The sequence below is a fragment of the Microplitis demolitor genome, chromosome 9 (assembly GCF_026212275.2).
Source record: "Microplitis demolitor isolate Queensland-Clemson2020A chromosome 9, iyMicDemo2.1a, whole genome shotgun sequence".
Lineage (NCBI taxonomy): Eukaryota > Metazoa > Arthropoda > Insecta > Hymenoptera > Braconidae > Microplitis > Microplitis demolitor.
The window spans coordinates 2065055-2089757 of NC_068553.1; the positions used below are offsets into that span (position 1 = coordinate 2065055).

General features: G+C 24.9%; 1 protein-coding gene across 2 annotated transcripts in view; it reads left to right on the forward strand.

Annotated features, from left to right (window-relative positions):
* The first annotated feature begins 1492 nt into the window (after positions 1-1492).
* The window catches only part of LOC103580797 (uncharacterized), a 46732-nt gene continuing 23521 nt past the window's right edge, over positions 1493-24703 (forward strand). For both annotated transcript variants that reach the window (XM_053741798.1, XM_053741799.1), the window contains exon 1: positions 1493-2099. The gene's annotated coding sequence lies outside the window, so the exon portion shown is untranslated. The remainder of the gene's footprint in view (positions 2100-24703) is intronic.

Genomic DNA, 24703 nt, shown 5'->3' on the forward strand with positions numbered 1-24703 from the left:
AAAATGCAACGGTAGTTCGTAGGTGAGCCGCAAACGCACGTGGCGTGACGAAAGTTAACAAAAAGTGGCAACAGATGGCAGTGCGATGAATTTCTTTTTCAGATATCAATTTGACGCAAAATTAGAATTTGAAGAAAAAAATTGACATCCAATTAATTATCATCCGTTTGATGTCAATTTGACGTAAAATTAGAATTAAAACAAAATTGACATTCAATCAATTATCATGTTTTTGATGTTAATTTGACGTAAAATTATAATTAGAAGAAAAAATTGGCATAGAATTAAATATCATCCGTTTGATGTCAATTTGACGTAGAATTAGAGTTAGAAGAAAAAATTGACATCCGAAAAATGATCATCCGTTTAATGTTAATTTGTCTGAAATTTAGATGTACAAAAGTTGGTATCAGATTGATGTTCATGTACGGGGCAGTTTGATGTCAATTTGTTGCACAAGTAGATGCCAATTGATGGTTGTGAATGAATGACAATTTGTTAGTGTTTGTGGGTGACAATTTTACAACAAAAAATCTGTACATAACTATAGGGTACATTTTTTTAATGTCAATTTTGGATTTTAATCTATTTGATGCACACTCACCAATTTTTAAGTTTAATTGATACTTGTAAGGAACAAAAAGTTACAGACAATTTTTCATAAAATATACAGCCAGTTTTATCTAACCCCATCTGCCTCATGCCTGAATTTAAAAACAAAATTTCCCGAATTTTCTTCTTTTTTCTTCAAAACATCATCACAAAAAGAAACCTTTTAATCATCTAGTTATTCCCAAAAATCCAAAATTTTCTATTTAAAATAATTCAAAATTTAAAATTTAAAATTTTCCGCCAAAAATTTAAATTTCTTTTGTTCTCAAAAAATCCCTTGAATTCCTTTTCTCCAAAAAAATCCTTTAAAGTTTCCAAAACATCAATTTCCTTCAAACATTCACCCGAAATTTCAAATTTCAAATCTCCCGCCAAAAATTCAAATTTCTTTCTATCTCAAAAAATCTCGTGAATTCTTTTTCTACAAAAAAAATTCTGTAAAATTTTCAAAACATCAATTTCCTCCAACCTTTCTCTCAAACCCCAAAGCCCCAAAATTCAAATTTCCCGCCAAAAATTCAAATTTCCTCCATTTCAAAAAATCCCTTTCTACCAAAAAATTCTCTAAACTTTTCAAAACATCCTGCAACCTTTCTCCCAAACCTCAAATTTAAAATTTAAAATTTCCCGCCAAAAAATTCTAATTCTTTTTCCCCCCTAAATTTCTCCCCGCCCCTCTCTTCTATCCACACCCTCCCGCCAATAAATTAAATTTCAAGTCTTCCCGCCTTCCCCCAGCATTCCCCCGCCCCTTCCACTGCTCAACTGACGCTACCCCCGCCACTGTACTTTACAATAAAATGAAATAAAAAAAAAAAAACGAATTTTAAACGGCATCTAGCGACTTGGAGTCCGTTAGTTAGTCGCCAGTGCTGCCAGTCGATCTTTAGCCCGAGACTACGCAGCATCGTAACAAAACCGTGTGTGTGTTCTGTGCGCTCAGTGTTACTGTGTGTGCTCTGACTCAGTGTTGTGTGTGTGTGTTTTTTTTTCGACTATAGTCCAAGCCAAAGACTATACAATATACTATACATCCATATATATATACATAAACATATATATATATATATATATTTTTACCATTCGATCACGATCTCACGACATTCCGGCATTTTCCACCTGATTGTGTGCGGGCGGGTTAACGCCATCTTGTATCACACGTTTTTTTGTTATTTTTTTATTATTATTATATATTAATATATATATTAAATATATATATTAATTATAAAGACCAATAATTAATGATAATAATTCAAAATCAGTGAATTTAATAAAGTGAAATTTAAATTTTAAAATTATATTAAATGTATACGCGACACAAAGCGTCGCCTCATTTGTGGGGTTAATTTTTTTTTTAAAAAAATATTATTTATTATTTATTTTTAAAATTTTAAACAAATTAGTGAAGTGCAAGTGCCGGAATAATTGACTTTTTTTAAATAATTATTTTATTATTTTGGTGGGAAAAAGGAAATTATTTAAAATTGGTGAGTTTTTTATTTTAATTATTTTTTTTTTTTTACTAAAATGGAAATTCTTTTAAAAATATTTATGAGAAATTTTATTGATAGAATTTTTGCTCATATTTTTGAATTTTTATAAATTTAAAAATTTTTTTAAATTTTGAAATTTTTTTAAATTTTGAAATATTTGGTTATAGAGAATTCTGGAGTTATTTTGAAAACTACTGAAAATATATAAAAAATTTTAAATAATTTTTTTTGGGAAATTTTATTTCCTGTTAAATTTTCGAAATACTTTTTTTTTTATCTGTCATATTTTGAGAGATATTTTGTGGGAACTGTCACTAATGTCAGTTGACGTTTTTTTTAATAATTATTAATTATCTGGTTAATTATTGGAGCTACTGAAAAATTTTGTAGGACTTTTTTGTCGGAAATTTTATAAGCTACAATTTTGGTATAGGGTTATTTTGAGCTATCTGTGATATTTTTAAAGATATAAACATTTTTTGTGTTCTTTGTATCAAAAGTGGAACGTCAAAATTTGACATTTCAATTAAAAATAATTAAATATTGAACTAATTACTGCAGATAGAGAAAAATTGTCTAATACTTTTTTGTAGGAAATTTTATAAGCTACAATTTTGATAAGGGATTATTTTGAGCTATCTGTGATATTTTTAAAGATATAAACATTTTTTGTGTTCTTTGTATCAAAAGTGGAAAGTCATAATTTGACATTTCAATTAAAAATAATTAAATATTGAACTAATTACTGCAGATAGAGAAAAATTGTCTAATACTTTTTTGTAGGAAATTTTATAAGCTACAATTTTGATAAGGGATTATTTTGAGCTATCTGTGATATTTTGAGAGAGATGAGCAATTTTAGTGTCAACTGTATAAAAAGTAAAAAATCACATTTTGACATTTTAATTAAAAGTAATTAAATATCTGGGTAATTATTGCAGATAGAAAAAAATAGTCTAATACTTTTTTGTAGGAAATTTTATAAGCTAAAACTTTGATAAGGGGTTATTTAGGGCTATCTCTGATATTTTAAGAGATATGAGCATTTTAAGTGAAGGAAATTAAGTGCCGCGAAAAATATATTCGATATCGCGTTTTATTTTTTTTAGTGCACGTGTGGAAAAGAATCGCGAGTTAGTCAGACTCTTGTATTGTTACATATATTATTGTTGTATATATATGTATATATGTAGGTATGTATATATATATATATATAGGGTTAGGAGCGGAAATAACAGAGTTTCTCACTCTTGCATTGGAGTAAAAATAAAAAATGATAAAAAGTAAAAAAAAAATAAAAAATATTTATAATAAAAATGATAATGATAATAATGTTGTAGTAAGCGAAAAATTAATTAAGTTTAAATTAAATTCTTGGAACTCATTTCTTGTCATATATATTTTTTTCTTTTAGTCAGTTTTAATTTATAAAAATGACGTTTTTATTATCGTTATAAAAATTTTTTTAGATTTAATTAAAATTAATAAAAAAAGTATTTTTTATTATTATCAATTTGAATTAGAATTAGAATTTTAATTGATTAGTTTTTTTTTTAATTACGGAGATAAAAATAATCGATTTATTTTACCATTCGATATATCGATTAAAAATTTTTTTCAAAACAATATTTACTTGTTCGAAAAAATTTGAAAATTTGAATAATCGATTTTTTAAATCGATTATCGATTTAATTAATCGATATATCGATTTTAGTAATTCGATTATTGATATTTTATTTCAATTATATAAATTTTTTTAAAATTTGAATTTGGGGGAAATCGATTATCGATTTAATTAATCGATATATCGATTTAGTGAATCGATATATCGATTTTAGTAATTCGATTATTGATTGTTTATTTCAATTATATAAATTTTTTTAAAAATTTGAATTTGGGGGATATCGATTATCGATTTAATTAATCGATATATCGATTTAATGAATCGATATATCGATTTTAGTAGTTCGATTATTGATATTTTATTTCAATTATATAAATTTTTTTAAAATTTAAATTTAGGCGAAATCGATTATCGATTTAATTAATCGATATATCGATTTAATTAATTGATATATCGATTTAATTAATCGATTTATCGATTTTAGTAGTTCGATTATTGATTTTTTATTTCAATTATATAAATTTTTTAAAAATTCAAATTTAGGGAAAATCGATTATCGATTTAAAAACTCGATTATCGATTTAAGAAATCGATTATCGATTTAATTATTTGATAAATCAATTTTATTATCTCGTTAATTGACGATTAATTTTAATCAAACTTGATTCAAATTTTTTTTTAAGATTGTCGATTTAAATCGATGCGAGATATTAATCGATATAAGATTTTAATCGATGTATCGATTTATTTCGATTTATCATGAATCTAAGAATCGTAATATGTAAAAATATTTTTTTTATGACGGCAATTTTTTAGAATTTGATTTATCGATTAATTTCGATAAATCGATTTGTTCAAGTAAATCGATACCTCGAACACTTTCGATATATCGAACTAAAAAATTCCATTAAAACATGAAAATTCAAATTTTTTATAAGTATGTCGAAAATTTTTGTTTTTAAACTGTAGGATCGACTTTCGATGTATCGAATCGTTTAAATTAATCGATATCTCGATTACTTTCGATCTATCGAACTAAAAAATTTCTAAAAACTAAAAAATTTTGATTCTTTAAAAAATTTTTTTATTTATATTTCTTCACAAAATCGACTAATCGATTTTCCATAAATCGAATCGTTCCAATAAATCGATATATCGACCGCTTTCGATATATCGAACTCAAAAAACTGAAAAATTTTAAACTTATAAAATTCTTTCAATAAAATTTCTTCACAAAACCGACTAATCGATCTTCGATATATCGAAACGTTAAAATAAATCGATATATCGAAATTAAAAATTTCAAAAAATCAAAAGTTTCAAATTTTTTTCTGACTTTATTTCTCCACAAAAATTTTTCCCTTTACAAAATTCGACCAAAAAAATCGATATATCGAATACTATAACCATTGCAATTCGATACATGAAATCGATTAATAATAACAATAAAAATAAAAAAAAACTAGTAATAAAATAAAATAAAAAATTACAATTCTATACAGCAACAATAAAAAAGTTTAATTAAAATTTTTTTCTATCGTTCAATTCCGTCCAATTTAAAAATTAAATTCATAAAGTAAAGATGAGATACCTCCCCCTTTCCCTCCTTTCCCCTTGGCCTTCCTCTTTCCTCCCGCGCCTTCACTCCCACCCTACCTTCTCCCTCCTCTGCCCCTCGCCCTCTACCTCCTCCCTACAACCTTCTCCTTTCCTTCCCTATCTCTCTCTTTCTCCCGCCATCTCTCCCTCTCTCTCTGCCTTCTTCGCTTCCTATACATCTTCGTCTTCTCCTCATATTTTTTATTACCATTTTCTATTTTTTTTTTTTTTTTTTTATTTTTAATATTTTTATTTTTTAACATTTTTATTTTCCTCTCCTACTTTGCGTTCGATAACAGCCAGACTTCCCTCCCGCCTTTTTTCCTCTAGTTTCATTCCCCATCTTTTTTTTTTTTTAAATTTTATTTTTCTCGTTTTTACTTGAACTTTTTTTTTTTTTTTTTTAAATTAAAAGAGGGGCCATAGAATCGATATTAATTTTGTACTCGACGACAACGTCGATGAGTAATATATATACATAGATTTATAAATGTATATATATATATATATATATATATATATATATATATATATATATATATATGTGATTTATAATTAAGTTAATTACATTACATTAGAAATTTATTAGTTTACACAGTTGATTTTATTTTTTATTTATTTTTGTGACTAAACTATTGGAATTAGAGGATATTGATATTTATCTTTTTTATTTATAATTTTATCGCCTTCAAAAAAGTATTAGAAGATTTTTTTATATTTTTAATATTTCAACCGGAAACTTAAATTTATTAATGTAATAATTTTATATAAAATTTATTTTTAATTATTTTTATGACGATTTTGATAAATAGAGCTCTTAATTATTATTTTAGACAAAAATGCCTGAGAAATTTTTTGTAGAGAATTTTATAAGCTACAAAAAAGCTCTGAGTGATTTTTTTGATATGAGGAATTTTTTAGCCAGAATTTAAAATTTTCTCTAATAAGTTTTTGAGTTGAATAATTTTTTATTCAAAATTTGAGTTTTGAAAGCTTCTAGATCTTTGGGATTCAATTTTATTAAAAACACGGTCCTGAGCTTTTTTGTAGAGAATTTTCTAAGCTACAAAAAAGCTCTAGGTAATATTTTGGATATGAGGAATTTTTAAGCCAGAATTTTTAATTTTCTCAGATAAGTTTTTGACTTAAATAACTTTTATTAAAAAATTTGATATTTGAAAGCTTCTAGAGCTTTGAGATTCAATTTTAAACGAAAAATGACTCTGAGCTTTTTTGTAGAGAATTTTATAAGCTACAAAAAAGCTCCTAGTAACTTTTGGATATGAGGAATTTTTGAGCCAAAATTTTAAATTTTCTCAAATACATTTTCGACCAAAATAATTATCACTCAGAAATTAAAGTTTCAAAAGCTTCTAGAGCTTTAAAATTCACTTTTATCAAAAAAACATCTCTAACCTTTTTTGTAGAGCTTTAAATTCTCTACAAAAAAGCTCTCCATGAATTTTTCATATTTTCAAAATTAGGCCCCCAATTTAATAAATAAGTAACTAACAAACTCCAATTCATAAAATCTCTTAATTTCTTTTCCCTTCTCCAGCCTCTCTCGCCCTCAATTCAAATTCTACAGCCAAAGTTCATAGAGCTTTTTTGTAGCCCTAAAATTTTCCTAAAAAAAAGCTCTGATAAATGTTTTCTCTAAACTTGATATTTATCCCAGAATTTCAATCTGAATAAAAAAAAATGAGGATAATATAAAATTTCCATTTCAAGTAAAACAAAACGTAATAAATGTTAATTATTTATTCGTATTCCATTCTAGAGTAACTCATACATTTCGTTACACGTCGGTAATTACACTTTTATTGGCAATATTTTTTTTATTATATTTAATAACACATATATAAATATAAAAGTAATGACAAGGGGAATTTAAAATTATAAAACCGTATATCGTCTGGGAAAAAAAAAATATAACAATAATTAATTATTTAAATATATGTACAAGTGTAATTTATTAATAATAAATAATAATAAAAATTTAAGAGGGATAAGCAGAAAAAAAAATATATATGTGATATTAAATATAGCAAGAGTAATATATATAAGGGCTCTTTAGCTCACTTGTGTACACTCACTTGTAAAAGACCTCGATCGTTGCACCGGAAGTGAGATCTGTAATGGAAAAAAAAGTGTAGCATTAATGATGATAAAAAAAGTCGAATTAAAAAAATTAAAATAAAAAAAAAAGGAAAAAAAATTTTATTTATGTAAGAAAAAAGGTTTGACTATCAAGGTCAGTGCTCTTAGTTTTGTTTTATTTAAATAATAAAATATTTATTTATTTATTTATTTATGGAGAAAATTTGAAAATAATTTTTTTTGGTGGGAAATTTTGAAAAGGAAATTTAGTGTGGTGAAAAATTGGTCTGAGAAAAAATTTTGTAGGATTGATGGTTTGGGAGATATTGAGGTTCGAAGAATGGGAGAAATGGCGGGAAATTGAAAATTTTGAAATTTACTTGATTTAAGAAATTTTTTTTGAATGAAGAAAATTTTTAGGGAAAAATAAGTTAGTTGAAGAAAAATTTTTTGAGAAAAAAAATTTGGGTGCAAGTGAATTTCAGAAATTTTCTTGATTCAAGAAATTTTTTAGTGAAAAAAGTTATTTCGATGTAGAGTATTGATTCAAGAAAATACAGTGACAGATTTTGAAAATTTTTTATTTTAAGAAAATTCGATTTTATCGATATCGAGTCTTGAGTCAAGAAAATTTCTTCTGTAACAGATTCTAGGAATTCCTTGATTCAAGAAAATTTCTCTCAATAGATTCTGGAAATTTCTTAGTTCAAAAAAAAATTTGTTTGATATCTAGTCTTGATTCAAGAAAATTTCTTCTGTAACGAATTCTAGAAATTTCTTGACTCAAAAAAATTTGTGTGATATCGAGTCTTGACTCAAGAAAATTTCTTCTGTGATAAATTCTAGAAATTTCTTGATTCAAGAAAATTTCTCTTACAATAGACTCCAGAAATTTCTTAGTTAAAAAAATTGTCTGATCGAGTCTTGACTCAAGAAAATTTCTTCTGTAACGAATTCTGGAAATTTCTTGACTCAAAAAAATTTGTCTGATATCGAGTCTTGACTCAAGAAAATTTCTTCTGTAACAAATTCTATAAATTTCTGGACTCAAAAAAATTTCTCTTACAATAGACTCCGGAAATTTCTTAGTTAAAAAAAATTGTCTGATCGAATCTTGATTCAAGAAAATTTTTTCTATTTTAAATTCCGAAAATTCCTTAATTTAAGAAAAATTCTCCTGTAACAAGTTCCAGAAATTTCTTAGTTCAAAAAAATTTTTTCGATATTGAGTCTTCACTCAAGAAAGTTAAAACTGTGACAGATTCTAGGAATTTTTTTGCTTCAAGAAATTGTTTACAACAAAATTCTGCTTCTAGTTAGCGATGGTCTTGAATTAAGAAAATTTCTGTAACAGATTCGGAGAATTTCATGATTTACGACAATTTTTCTTTTAATACCAACATTTTCTCGATTCAAGGAAATTTCATTTACAATAGATTCCAGTAATTTCTTAGTTCAAAAAAATTTTTCCAACAGTCTGGGTTCAAGAAAATTTTGACTATAACAAATTCAAGGAACTTTCTTAATCCAAGAAATTTTCTTATTCAAAAAAAAAAGTATTTTTCAAAATCGAGTCTTAATTCAAAAAAATTTCTGTTTTAAAAATTTCTTAGTTCAAAAAAATTATTTTTGAAATCAATATTCTTGATTCAAAAAATCGTTTCTATTTCAAAAATTTTTTACTAAAAATTAATTTATCAAATGTCTTAATTCAAGAAAAATTATAGTTCCATAAAAGTAAAAGGCAGTGGATTAAAGTCTTGATAATTCAAACTCTCAAGACTCATCTTCATATAAATATTGACCCATAACTTGACTCCAATCACTCCCACGAAAATTTTCAAAGAAACTAAAATTGTAGCCCACAAAATTTCCTTTATAATGACATACTATAATATATATTTATCTCATATATTTTATAAATAATAACGATATATAAAAAAAAATTTATGAAAATTAATTCAAAAATTATATATATTTAAAACAATGAGGAATACATTAGATAATAAAATACAAGTGCTTTTAATAACTCGCGCTTATTGATATGAATATACATATATATATATATATATATATATATATATATATATATATATGATATATTTACATTTACATCATACGTATGTTTATTTTCTTACTCATTCATTTACACTATATTAATTTTTATATATACAATACATATATATATATATATATATATATTTTTTTTTTTTTTTTTTTATATATTCTCATATTTTAATTCTGCTACTGCACTCAATACAATTGTAATTGTAACGTCAATGTACGCTACGGATCATTGATAAGATTTATTATTATAATTTTATATATATGAATAAAATTATATATAAAATATTTGAGTCCCAACTTATATTAATGAAATCTCGAGAAATATATGAGATAAATATATGTTATAGGTGGTCGTTGGATAGGAAATTTTAAGGGCTACAATTTTTGTTTCTTTAAAAATTTTCGTGGGAGTGATTGTTTTTGAGTTACGGGCCAAAAATAAGACGGTTACTGTTTTTGAATTTGAGAAAATTTTTGATTCATAAATTATATTAATGAAAACTCGAGAAATATATGAGATAAATATATGTTATAGGTGGTCGTTGGATAGGAAATTTTAAGGGCTACAATTTTTGTTTCTTTAAAAATTTTCGTGGGAGTGATTGTTTTTGAGTTACGGGCCAACAATAAGACGATTACTATTTTTGAGTTTGAGAAAATTTTTGATTCATAAATTATATTAATGAAAACTCGAGAAATATATGAGATAAATATATGTTGTAGGTGGTCGTTGGATAGGAAATTTCAAGGGCTACAATTTTTGTTTCTTTAAAAAATTCATAAAATCAATGGTTTAAAAATTATAGCCTTCTAATGAATTTAATTATTTTTCAAAACTTCAAATTTCAAATTTTGTTTTTTTAAACCAGGTTTAAAATTCATTAATTTTTTTTATGGAATATAAAATTATTTGGTGTCTAATATCCTTTTCCGCCCCTTCCCTTCCCAGCATCAAATTCCCAAATTTTTCAAATTTCAAATTTCCCACCAATTTTCCCGCGCTTCAAACTCCCATATCTCCGAAACTATCAATCCTAGCCTTTTTTCACTCATGATCAATTTTGTAGCCCAGTAAATTTCCTATCCAAAACCCTCCCTTACTCTTAAAAAATTTTTTATTTTTATAAAAATTTTTTAAATAAAAAAAAGCGCGAAATTTAAAAAAAATTAAATTATTTAAAATTTAAATGAATAATTAATTCCATTAAAATTTATAATTGAAATTCATTTTACTAAAAAAAGTAAAATTTCTATTTACACAAATATATATGTATATATATTTATATTTATATATATATTAACTGCACTTTCTCTTTCACATTTTTGTTATTTTATTACTTATTCATTTTTTTAAATTTTTTACTCGACTCTATTCAACTTTACCTGACTTTTTTTTTTTTTTTTTTATTTTATTTAATTTAACTTTTTTTTTTAACAACTCGGTCTATATAAACTCAGTCGGTCTTTTTATGTTACAAGACTCTTGAACGTCAAAAGCGTGTGTAAGTCCACTTGTGTAAATTGTATGACGTATATATATATATATATATATATATATATATATATATAGGTATACAATATATGTACTTTATATATTACTGTGTATGCAGTTTAAATAAAAGTGATAATAAAAAAATTTGACAAAAAAAAAGATTAAATAAATATGAAAAATTTAATTTGCTATATAAATCGATTTAATTAAATTAATTAAATCACTCATTCATGAAGGAATTTTTTTTTTTTTCTGAACAATAAAAATGAATCGATTTGCTACAAAAATTATTCGATAATCGATTTATGAAATTTTGATTTTTATTTCTTAAGCAAAAAAATTAAAATATATAAGAAAACATCAATTTCCTAAATCGGTGTATCGATTTATTGTTAAATCGATGTATCGATTTAATGTTAAATCGATTGATAGATTAGATGAAATATTTTAATTTTAGTCTGTACAATTTTTGTCTAAAAATTAGAAAATAATTTTACATTTAATCGATACATCGATTTGTTATTAATCGATTGATCGATTTGATGTTGAATCGATTGATCGATTAGATGTTCTATTGGAAAATTGAAATGTAGACATTTTTTTCGAGTATTAAAAATTAATTTTATTTTGAATTATAAAATTGATTTATCGATTATACTATATATCGATTTATCAAATCGAATTTAAATCAATAACTTACATGTAATTTAAAAACTGATGCATTTATAATAATTTTTTAAAAAGCATAACTTTAAAATAATCGATTACTAAGTAATCGATATATCGATTATTAAGTAATCGATATATCGATCAGTTAATATTATAATCAATCGGTTATAAAGGAGTTAAAAAATTTAAACTTAAAACCAAAATCAAATCGATTTCTCGATTATCATCTAATCGATGTATCGATTTTTATTTAATCGATTTATTGATTTTAAAATCTTTGAAAATTTTCAAGTCAACCACAAAAAATACTCGATTATTAACTAATCGATAAATCGACTATCAACTAATCGATAAATCGATTATCAACTAAACGATGTATCGATTTTAAAATCTTTGAAAATTTTCAAGTCAACCACAAAAAATACTCGATTATAAACTAATCGATGTATCGATTATCAACTAATCGATATATCGATTATTAACTAATCGATATATCGATTTTTATTAAAATATGTCGATTTTATGTTTTGGATTAAAAATTTTTAATTTTTCCAAAAAAAATCAATTAATCGATAATCGATGCATCGATTAATGTAAAAATCTCTCCATAAATTTAAAAATAAATTAAAATTGTGGATGTGAAAATTCTATTTCTCCAGTAATTAATAAAATAATAAAATAAATATCTCAGCAATTAAATCGACAGAAATAAATTTTTTTTTTTATATTTTTAGTGATAAATTATATATTTTCTGACGATAAAGTCAGTTTTAAAAAAATAAAGTGTAATGACCTTTTCTTCTCATACAAAATTAAATTTACAACAGAATTATTACTTACAATTTTAATGATAAAATCAATAGTTTAAGCTCTAAGAAGTATTACGGCTGTAGTAGTATTAAAAAATATATAGATACATATGAATAATAATAAGAGTATTGATTTTACAAATATCAAAGATAAGTTAAAATTCCAGAGGACGAATTTTATAAAGAATTTAATTTTGTATAAAAAAGGTCCCAATGACCTTTTACGTAATTTCAATATTTTACCCGCTACAGGAATTTATTCGAAATTCCAACCGTATAATATTTGACGTCTTTTGTTGGCACCAACTGACCGATGTAAAAATAGTGTAATAAAAAAAATTTTATGTATATATACATGTATATATACCTCACATATATATCTATGATTCTATACAAATTTTTTTTTGAACTTGAAATAGGAGTTCTGGGGAAACTATCAAAGATACGAAAAAAATGAATGAATACAATTTTGTAGAGGATTAAATTTCCTACAAAAAAGGTCTCTTATAATTTTTCATTAAAATCAATAGTTTATGAGTAATTTTAGATTAATCGAATTTATAAAAATTCGCGCCAAAAATTAATTAACCTAAAATTGAATTTTTTGAATTTAAAAATCAAATTCTGGGGAAACTATTAAAGATACAGAAAAAATGGATGAATACAATTATGTAGAGGATTAAATTTCCTACAAAAAAGGTCTCTTATAATTTTTCATTAAAATCAATAGTTTATGAGTAATTTTAGATTTATCGAATTAATAAAAATTCGCGCCAAAAATTAATTAAACTAAAATTGAATTTTTTGAATTTAAAAATTAAATTCTGGAGAAACTATCAAAGATACAGAAAAAATGAATGAATACAATTTTGTAGAAAATCAAATTTCCTACAAAAAAGGTCTCTTATAATTTTTCATTAAAATCAATAGTTTATGAGTAATTTTCGATTAATCGAATTAATAAAAATTCGCGCCAAAAATGAATTAAACTAAAATTGAATTTTTTGAATTTAAAAATTAAATTCTGGGGAAACTATCAAAGATACGAAAAAAATGAATGAATACAATTTTGTAGAGAATTAAACTTGCTACAAAAAAGGTCTTTTACATTTTTTTTTTAAATCAAAATTTCACTCAAAATTTTGATAAAATTCAAAGTAAATTTTAAAAAAATTATTTAACAAGTATATATATGAATATATATATGTAAATTAAAAACGAAATGTTGAGTATAGAAAACTGAATAAATGCCAGGGACTGTACATGTGACAAAAGGGGGGCAAAGAGGCCGTGAGTTGCTAAGGGGTGCAATCTAACCCCCCTTTTTATTGACGTTATTACTCACTCGCCGTCACACAATTTTTAAACGAATAATGCAAATTGATTTTTTCAGCCGTTATATTTTTAGTATCATCTATCGTTTATTTTTAATTTTTTTTCATTTATTCCTACGGTGTTATTGTTATTTTTATAAATAACTTATCAATCTAAAAAAAAAGTCATGTAAAATCAATCCGCGTTCTTATTAAAAAAAAAAAAAAAAAAAAAAAAAAAAAAGGTTCACATAAAACCGTAACCTAGATTCGAACTGCGTACTTTAGGTTCGAAAACTAAAATTTTAATTTACTACTTAGTTTTAAAAAAAATCTATAATTAAAAATGGCGCGCAAATTTTAAAATTTGAATTTTACTTCATTATTTGACTAAAAAATATTTCTTTTATTTTTTAGTTAGAAATTATATAAAATTTGAAAATTTGAAATTAATAAAAAAAAAAAAAATTTTTTTTTTGTACCCCGGAAAGCTTTAACGTGGGTTCGATCCGTGTACTTGAGGTTGCCAAAACGGAAATTTCAATTTACTAGCTTATTTACAAGGATTTAAATTTCAAAATGGCGGGAAATTTAATTTTAAATCAATTTTACTTATAACTACTATAAAAAAAAATTTTTGATTAAAAAAAAAAAATAAATAAAAAATTCTGTTGGATTCGAACCCGGTCCTCAAAATTTTGAAAAAAAATTCAAATGATTAAATAAATACAATACTGAGGAAGATTCAAACTTCGGAGTTTAAATTTTTTTAAAAGTATATATTTTTGTATATATTTATTATATTGCGGGGGGGGGGGGTTATGGTCATAGGAGTTCAACCTACATAATAATAACAAAAGATCTATCTTCTCGCTTTCTTTCTTTATTTGTACTTGTGTTCTTTTTTTTTTTTTTTTTTTTTTTTATTTTTATTCCTGAATTTTTTCATTTAAAATTGTAAATTGTCGCGCCAAATGTCCGCGAAAATGCCATTACGGATATTAAATGCCAAGAAAAATATATAAAATTGCAGTAAAAAAAGTCAAATTATAATAAATATAAGAATAAAAAATATATATAAAATTACCCATAAACTAAATCCATCGAGACTATTTTATAACCGCCATAAATAACGTCTATAAAATGTATGAAAAATAGTAATAATAACTTTATTTTAAAATATTAAATAACAAATAATAATTGCAATTAATTCATTTTTACTTTTAAATTAAAAGATATCGAGATATCGATATTCGATAAATCGATTGTAAAAAAATAAATTTTTACCAAATACAAATCATCAACAAAAAAAAATCGAATTTCATTCGACTTATCGATTAAAATTTTTCGAGATATCGATTAGCGTTAAATCGAAAAAATATATATAAAATTACCCATAAACTAAATCCATCGAGACTATTTTATAACCGCCATAAATAACGTCTATAAAATGTATGAAAAATAGTAATAATAACTTTATTTTAAAATATTAAATAACAAATAATAATTGCAATTAATTCATTTTTACTTTTAAATTAAAAAAAAAATTTGTACTATCGATATAAATCTCGATTCGATATATCGATTTATACTACATCGAGATATCGATTTTAGTTCACTTCATATTTTTTTTGTATTTCTGAAAATCAAAATTTGATAATCGATTTCGATATATCGATTACGCATTTCGATATATCGATTAGTCATTTCGAGATATCGATATAAATCGATGTATATCGATTATCAATTTTTCATATTAAAATTTTTGATAAAAAAAAAATTAATGGAAATCTGATCAAAATCGAGATATCGATGTATCGACTTTGTAATTCGATATATCGATTACTATGAACTCTTTTTTTAGTAATTTTAAAAAATTTACAAATTTTTTGATTCTAGAAAATAAATAATTAAATCGATTTATTGTTCATGCATTCGAGATATCGATTCATTTCGATTTATATCGATATAATTTTTTTTCTTAAATATTCATTGATTACAATAGAATCATTAAAATTTTTATTAAATCGATTATTTTATTCAATTTATCGATATTACTTGTTTCGAGACATCGAATAGCGTTAAATCGAGATATCGATTTTTTTTTTCATTTTTAAAAAATCATTATTCCTTTTCCCAATCAATAAATCGACTAAACTAATTTCGATATCTCGAAAATCATCAATTCGAGATATCGATATTCGATAAATCGATTGTAAAAAAATAAATTTTTACCAAATACAAATCATCAACAAAAAAAAATCGAATTTCATTCGACTTATCGATTAAAATTTTTCGAGATATCGATTAGCGTTAAATCGAAATATCAATTTTTTTCATTTTTAAAAAATCATTATTCCTTCTCCTAATCAATAAATCGACTTAACTAATTTCGATATCTCGAAAATCATCAATTCGAGATATCGATATTCGATAAATCGATTGTAAAAAAATAAATTTTTACCAAATACAAATCATCAACAAAAAAAATCGAATTTCATTCGACTTATCGATTAAAATTTTTCGAGATATCGATTAGCGTTAAATCGAGATATCAATTTTTTTCATTTTTAAAAAATCATTATTCCTTCTCCTAATCAATAAATCGACTTAACTAATTTCGATATCTCGAAAATCATCAATTCGAGATATCGATATTCGATAAATCGATTGTAAAAAAATAAATTTTTACTAAATACAAATCATCAACTTAAAAAAAAATCGAATTTCATTCGACATCGGTCAAAATTTTACGAGATATCGATTAGCGTTAAATCGAGATATCGATTTTTTAAAATTTCTTCATATCTCAATTTAAATAAATCAAAACTAATTTCAAATATTATTTTAAATTAAAAAATTCTTTTCAAATAAATTGACGCTAAAAATTCTAAAGCTCTAATTAATCATCCAACATACATCCATATATATCTATATATATTTTCCAATATATCTACATTTCCCGTCCCTTTTTCTCTCCACATCTGCCATTTCTCCTTGACTCGAAAAAAAAAATAACTAAAAAATACTAAAAAATTTCAAAAGTATATCCAACAATTTTTTCTCTATAAACTTCCCCTCGCTAAGTCACGTGGTTCCCATCTCTGATCTAACGGTAGTGGTAACGCGGGGCTCGCGGAGTCGCGGGATATGCGCACGATTTACCCCCACTTTTTAAAAAGTAGTAGCCAATGATAAACTTGAATTGAATGGTAAAAGTTATATAGTAATCCCCACTACTAACGCTTCTCCGATCGGCGAGTTCTTTAGCCCGCGTCTTTTATCCCTACTCTTAATAAATGAAAAAAAAAAAAAAAAAAAAAAAAAAAAAAAAAATTTAAATATCGAGTCTACTCTGTCGTATGTTGATAAAAGAAAAAGGGGCGATGTAAAAAATAAAAATAATAATAATAAAATACAAAAATTAAAAATAGGGTGAGGGTGGAAGTGGGGGTGGGGAGGGGGGAAGATGGGGAGTTAAATTTTAAGTTGAAGTGGGAGTAAAAGTAAGAGATTTTTTAGTAGTGGGGAAAAGTTCACTGGTTGTTCGTACGTCCATTCGCTTATATTGCTCGTTCGTTGGCTTGGTTTGGCTTATATATATATATATATATATATATATATATATATATATATATATGACTATACTTTAATGTTACATTAATAAAAAGCAACAATCAATATCTTGCCGGTAAAAAAATTTAATCTATAACAGAATTCCCGAGGAAAGCCGCCCGGCGAGTCGCGTCATTCCGCGCCGCAAGCGCCGCCTCGATCACTACAGACTACTCAGGAGAAAGACCACGACCACGACTATAACTATCACTATGACTATGAGAATAAAGGACGGTCATGTGGACTGCGATGTTGCCACAGTCAACCTTTTTTATTTTTTACTCCCATTACTTATTATACTATAAATTAGTGATTACTTGTCTAGGAGCTACAGCCGTCGGTATTGATTTTACGATAAAAGTCACTCAAAGCTTTTTTGTAGACAATTTAAAGCTCTACAAAAAAGGTCATCATCAATTTTTCGGTATCTTTAATATTTAAGCTGTTATATTAAATTTTTCTATTGACTGAGTACTTGTGATTGAGCTCAAAATTTTTTCATGACTTTTAAAACCCCTCATAGCTTTAGTATTGATTTTAGAGGAAAAGATAATGAGAGCTTTTTTGTAGAGAATTTAAAGCTCTACAAAAAAGGTCATTATCAATTTTTCGATATCTTTAATATTTAAGCTGTTATATTAAATTTTTCTATTCACTGAGTACTTGTGTTTAAGCTCGAAAATGTTCCCATGACTTTCAAAAGCTCCTACGGCTTCAGTATTGATTTTCGGCAGAATGGCAATGAGAGCTTTTTTGTAGGCAATTTAAAGCTCTACAAGAAAGGTCACCATCAATTTTTAATTATCTTTACAATTTGAAGAGTTATTTCAATTTCCGATTGCTCAGAATATTGAGCTTGCAAATTTTATGAGCCGAGGGAAAAACTTGAAAGCTCGGAAATTCGAAATGGCTGGAAAAGCTTCAAATTTATTGGAAAGTCAAAAGCTCTGAAATTGTAGTCAATTCGAAATTCTAAGTTTTTATCATTGATTTTTGACGGCCCGAGCTTTCATCACAAAATCGCAAGCTCTAAAAAAGCTCTGTCAGATTCCTATCTTACAAATTTTCTGATAAATTATTTTTGTTAAAAAAATCAAGCTTGCAATTTTTGTTCAAAAAATAGAGCTTGCAATGTTTGAGCTTTGGTTGGTTCGAAAGCTCATGATCAAAATGTCTCTAAAAGCTCAAAAATGCCTAAAATTTACGCCAGCAATCTCCTTATTCACAAAGCTTTCACCACACAATTTTCAGTCAGAGCTTTTTGAAAAATCGCAAGCTCCCAAAAAGCTCGCTCAAATTTTCATATTCTAAAATTTAGATTTCAATTTAAAAAATCAAACTTTAACTTTAAAGCTCCAAATTCCGCTGGTGGCCGCAAGCTCAATCGTACGGTACCTGTGCAAGCTCCCAGAGCTTTCGACGTCATTTTTTCGTCAAAAATAAACTGGAATCTTTTTTACAGGAAATTTAATTCTCTACAAATTTGGTCCTCTTAATTTTTGTCATAAACCCACTTGTTTTATCATAATTTTCAATTGAAAAATCATTTTTATAAAAAAAAAAAAAATTGTTTCTAAAATATGTATAAGATAATAATGACGTAGACTACTGAATTACGTCAAAAAACCCAATGGCCTCGGGCACTCTCGTGTCGTTCATACAATTCATTCTTCATACATATATACAAATATATAACAGTTACAATGCGTAGGTCAGGTTATGTTACAACCGCGTGTTCACTAGATTTTAATCACTTTTACACTTTTACTACAATAAATTATTATTATTATTTTTATTAAAAATATTATAATTAAATTTATTATTTTTAAAACGCATTAAAGTGTAGTACGCATTTCAAAAGCGATAAAAACAATTAAAAAAAAAAATTTTTAAATAAAAAAAAAAAAATTGCCATGACGTTTAATCTACAGTGATAAGGAATTTGGTCGTTAGAGCGTTTCATTTAATTTAAGTATAAAATAAAAAACGATAATTACGAAAAAATTATTGTTTTTAATTATTGAGGTCATTTTTAATTATTTGTTTAATTTATGGAAAATTTTTTAATTTTTTATCACTTATTTACTATACATAGATTAATTACCTGAAAATTGATAATTTATCGTTTTTTATATTTTTTATATGAAATAAAAACTTCAGTAAAAAATTCAGTTTCCGTTCATAAGAATTGTAATTAAGTGTAATTACTTTAATTGCGTCAAAAAAATTGAAGTTGAAAATTAGAATTTTATAAAAATTTAAAAATTTATCAAAAAACTAAAAATAGCCTGTACGTGAGATCGGAAATTTTCTGCTCTACAATTTTTGATTCTTTGAAAAATTCGATAAAGTCAATAGTTTAAAAGTTAGCGCGATTTTTAAATTTTAAAACATGAAATTTTTAAAAATCATGACTTTTTTTTTTTTAAAGCGCTGTAACTTGGAAAATAATGCGTTTTTGAAAATTTTTTAGGAGATCGAAATTGTAGCTTATTAAATTCCCTTTAAAATGGTACTAAGCTTTTTCAAATTTGGATATTCTGTGACCATTTTTCATAGTGTTTTTCAAAAATTTGGCATTTTCATTTCGTCATCACGCAGGATCGGGTTCGAATCCCAGCGGGGGTAAAAAAAAATTTTTTAAAATTATTTATATATTAAATTGTGGTCTAGTATTTTATAAAATATATAAATTATAATTTAAAAAAATAAAATATGCATTAAAATGGTAACGTAAAAATTTCCGTAGAAAAAATTACGTCGAATAAAAAAAGCCGGTTAAAATTTAAATTAAAAAATAAAAAATATAAAAACATGATACATTTGGTATAAATGGGGGATCTTTATCAAAGTCGAGGCAAGTCGGTCGTCATGGCAACAAAATTGGATTTTTTTTTTTTTGTTAAATTTTTTTCCTCGGTACATTTTTATTTTTATTTCATTTTTATTTTAACTTTCTCTTTTTTTTTTTCTTTTCTTTTTCGACCCTCCGACCATTTCCCCTTCCGTTTTAGTGCCCCCGTGTCCCCACGTTGCGGCGCATCGTGTTCTCGGGCCATCTAGACTTTTTTCTTTCTCGCTATTTCTCATCCTATATTTTTGCCCCTACATTTCTTCCCCTTTATCTGGCGACCGGCCCCTCCAACAGTTTTATTTGAGTGTGTGGAATATACCGGCGCCCCTTTGCCGCCAAACTTTCACCCTGTACCGGGAGAGAAAGTACCCAAGACACAGCCCCAAAAGTCGGAGAGAGAAAAAATTTATTAAAATTTAATCTTTTTTCTTTTTTATTTTTTAAAGCAAATTTGATTACTTTTAATGCTTTTTTTCAACTCGAGTATTGATTTTATGTTTTAAATGCATACTTTTTTTTATAATATGCTCTTAAGAAATTAGATTAATATTTTTATTAGACACAGCTTTCAAAGCGTCTAGAGCTTTGGATATTTAATTTATGATAAAAGTCCCTGAAGCTTTTTTGTAGAAAATTTAAACCTCTATAAAAAAAAATTTTATAAATTTTGCTATATTTTTATAACTAAAGCCACAATTTTATAATAAAAAAAATTTAGTTTGTCAATTTTAAAGACTGACGCCTTTAGTTATGATTTTAGGGAAAAAATGACTGAGACTTTTTTGTAGGAAATTTAAAGGGCTACAAAAAAGGTTTGATTAATTTTTTTGATATTTTCAATATTTAACAAATTATTTGAATTTTAAAAATGTATTATAAATTTTTGAGCATTATTGGATTATATAAGCTTCTAGATCGTTAAATATTAATCTAGGAGAAAAATCGTCTAGTACTTTTTTGTAGGAAATTCAAATGGCTACACAAAAGGTCTGATAAATATTTTCGATATTTTTAATATTTAAGCAGTTATTGTAATTATAAAGTTCATAATGAGTCATTTCAAATTTTTGATCATTATTAATCTATATAAGCTCCTAGATCCTTAAATATTAATCTAGGAGAAAATTTATCTTGGACTTTTTTATAGCAAATTCAAAGGGCTACAAAAAAGGTCTGATTAATTATTTTGATATTTTTGATTTTTAATTAGTTATTTTAATCAAAATTTTTTAATTACAAATTTTTTGATCATTATTAATCTATATAAGCTCTTAGATCCTTAAATATTAATCTGGGAGAAAAGTCATCCAGAACTTTTCGTTAGGAAATTTTAAGGGCTACAAAAAAGGTCTGATTAATTTTTTCGATATTATTAATATTTAAGCAGTTATTTTAATTATAAAGTTCGTAATAATAAAAAAAAAGTTTTTTCAAAAAATATAAATTTTTAAATATTTACCCCTCAATAAAAAAACATAATTTTAAAACATTTGGTTATTTAACGTATTCACATTTTCAGGCATAAGTAAATAAATAAAAAAAAAAAAAAAAAAAAAAAAAATTCGTACACGAAAAAAAAGTTGAATTATTTCTGTAAATTTATATTTTTTATTTTAGTATTTTTTATTCCATAAAAACTTTTAATGTGAGTTTACTGTTGGGAATTTATAATATAATACATGTACACACACAAATCTACATGTCTGTAACAAAATAAAAAATTATAATAATAATAAAAATGAGGGTGAAATGAAGAAGGAATAAAAAAAAACTGAAAAAAGGCGAGAATTTTATTTTTTGCACTAGAGGTCGTAACTTTGAGTAATAAAAAACTTTTTTTTGTTGTTATTTATTACTACACCGTATTTTTTAATTAAAAAACTTATAAACAATAATTACTTTTAATATATTTATATTTAAATGAAATAAAAGTTTAAATTAAATTTTTTTAATAGAAACTGGATATTCGATTTTATTTTTTAAACTTTTAATAACTCGATAAATATTGATAATACGGTAAATATCAATCTGTACGAGTTTATAGAGATTTGTACTCTCTACAAAAAATATATCTTTGGTTTTTTTGTTAAAGTTAATATTTAACGCTCGAGAGTCGTTTGAAGTTTACACTTTCAAGTTTTTGATTACAAGTTCAAAATTAATATTTTTTTTTTGTTTTAAAAAATATTTAAAAATTCATCGGAATCTTTTTTTGTAGCTTAGAAAATTCCCCATAAAAATGACCAACTTTTTAAAATTTTTTTTTAAAATTCCCCATAATTATAAATTAAAATTCTAAAAATTTATAAAAATAACTTTTTACTTTTTTTGCTCAAAATTCCCCATGAAAAATCTTCTTATCAATTTTTCTAACATCAAAATCCCCATTTACTTGAGCTTTCGTCTTACAAAATTTCTAAAAATGCCCCATAAATACTTGTCTTCCTTTTTTCAAAATTCCCGCTCAAATATCCCCATTATAAAAAATCATCCCTTATCTTTTTTGTAGCTCTTAAAATTCCCCACAAAAAAGCTTCTAATCAAATTTTCCTAACTTCAAAATTCCCACTCCTACAAGCTCTCAAAATTCCCCATAAATATTTTTTACCTTTTCAAAATTTCCGCTCAAATATCCTCATTATCAAAAAATCACCTCTTATCTTTTTTGTAGCTCTTAAAATTCCCCACAAAAAAGCTTCTTATCAAATTTTCCTAACTTCAAAATTCCCACTCCTACAAGCTCTCAAAATTCTCCATAAATATTTTTTACCTTCTTTTCAAAATTCCCGCTCAAATATTCCCATTATCAAAAATCATCCCTTACCTTTTTTATAGCTCTCAAAATTCCCCACAAAAAGTGCCTCATTATTTTTTTGCCTAAACCAACTTCCAACGTTCCAATTCTTAAAATTTCTATTCCCAAGTAGTCCAAAAAAAAAAAAAAAAAAAAAAAAAAAAAAAAAAAAAAAATTGTAATAAAAATTTCCCTCAACTTTTTCATTCTATATCATAAATAATTACAGATATTAATGAACCAATTAAATCAATTACACATGTAAGCTCAATTAAATCAATTTATAATTATAAATCATAATAAATAATAATAATAATAATAACACCATGAGAAATACTATTATTTCATTTACAACAATAAATATAATTATAACGGTATATATATATATATTACCATAAGTGTAAGCATAACTATTATTATTATTATTATTATTTTATCCTTTTTTTACTTAAATATAATTTTATCCTTAAGTCTTACTTTATCTTATTCACTTCTTCATACAGACATATATATATATATATATATATATATATATATATATATATATATATATATATATATATATATATATATATATACGTGTGGTTTTTATTTGTTCTGTAAGTTGTAAAGAGAGTAGAGCGTGAGGTATTTTCTTCTCTTTTATTCGCGCTCGCATCGCGTCCTGGGTCAACTTTGTCTGTTTGTCGTAGTCTCACAATCTTTAACATATATATTACTTTACAGTAATAACTATATTTAACTATACTAACAATGATAATAATAGTATATATTATTTATTTATTTATCAAGATTAAAAATTAAATTTTTCAAAATTTGGTTAATATTGTGGTTATATTTTTTAAAACCTGTAAAGGGGGTTGAAATATGAATTTTATGGGTTATTATTATGAAAAATTAGAAGTTAAGAGTCTATAGAGGGGGTGAGTTTTAAAATTGTTTAAATTTTTGAGCTGCTTAGGGAATTTAGTTTTCGCGGGAAATTTGAATTTTGAAATGATTTTTTTTAAATTGTAGATCGCAGAGCTGTTAATTATTATTTTAGAGAAAAAAGTTGTTAGAACTTTTTTTACGAAATTTAAAGAGCTACAAAAAAGGTCCTTATAGATTTTTTGATATGAGCAATATTTATGGAGATATTCGAATTTACACGGACGAATACGAAACATTAATAATGTTTAATTTTGGAAATTGTTATATTATTGTTTTACTATTCTCTTGGTATTTTTTATTGATAGAATATCGATTCTTATTAACAGAATATTTAATAATTACCAACGTTGAGTAGTACATTTAATTATACGATAAAACTATTTTTATTCTGTTAAAATATTAAAATTAACTAAAAGCATCTATCAAATACTGGACGATATAAAAAAGTTACTGTTTCTATAGCAATTTATGATCAGATCAATAGAATAGTATTGAGTATTAAACAGCAACTGCTAATTACTGTGCAGTTTGTAATTATTCTAAAGCAGACAGATTTAATTAACAATTGCTAGAGACATCCTATAAAAATCTATATTACAAGTTCAGAGGCTGTCGTTCAAAAGAGACGTTGGACCGACAGACTGAGGGCAGAATTCCCAAGCGGGAGATCAGGGTTCGAATCCCGGCCGGGTCCAATTATTTTTAAAATATTTAAATTCTCGCCGACAC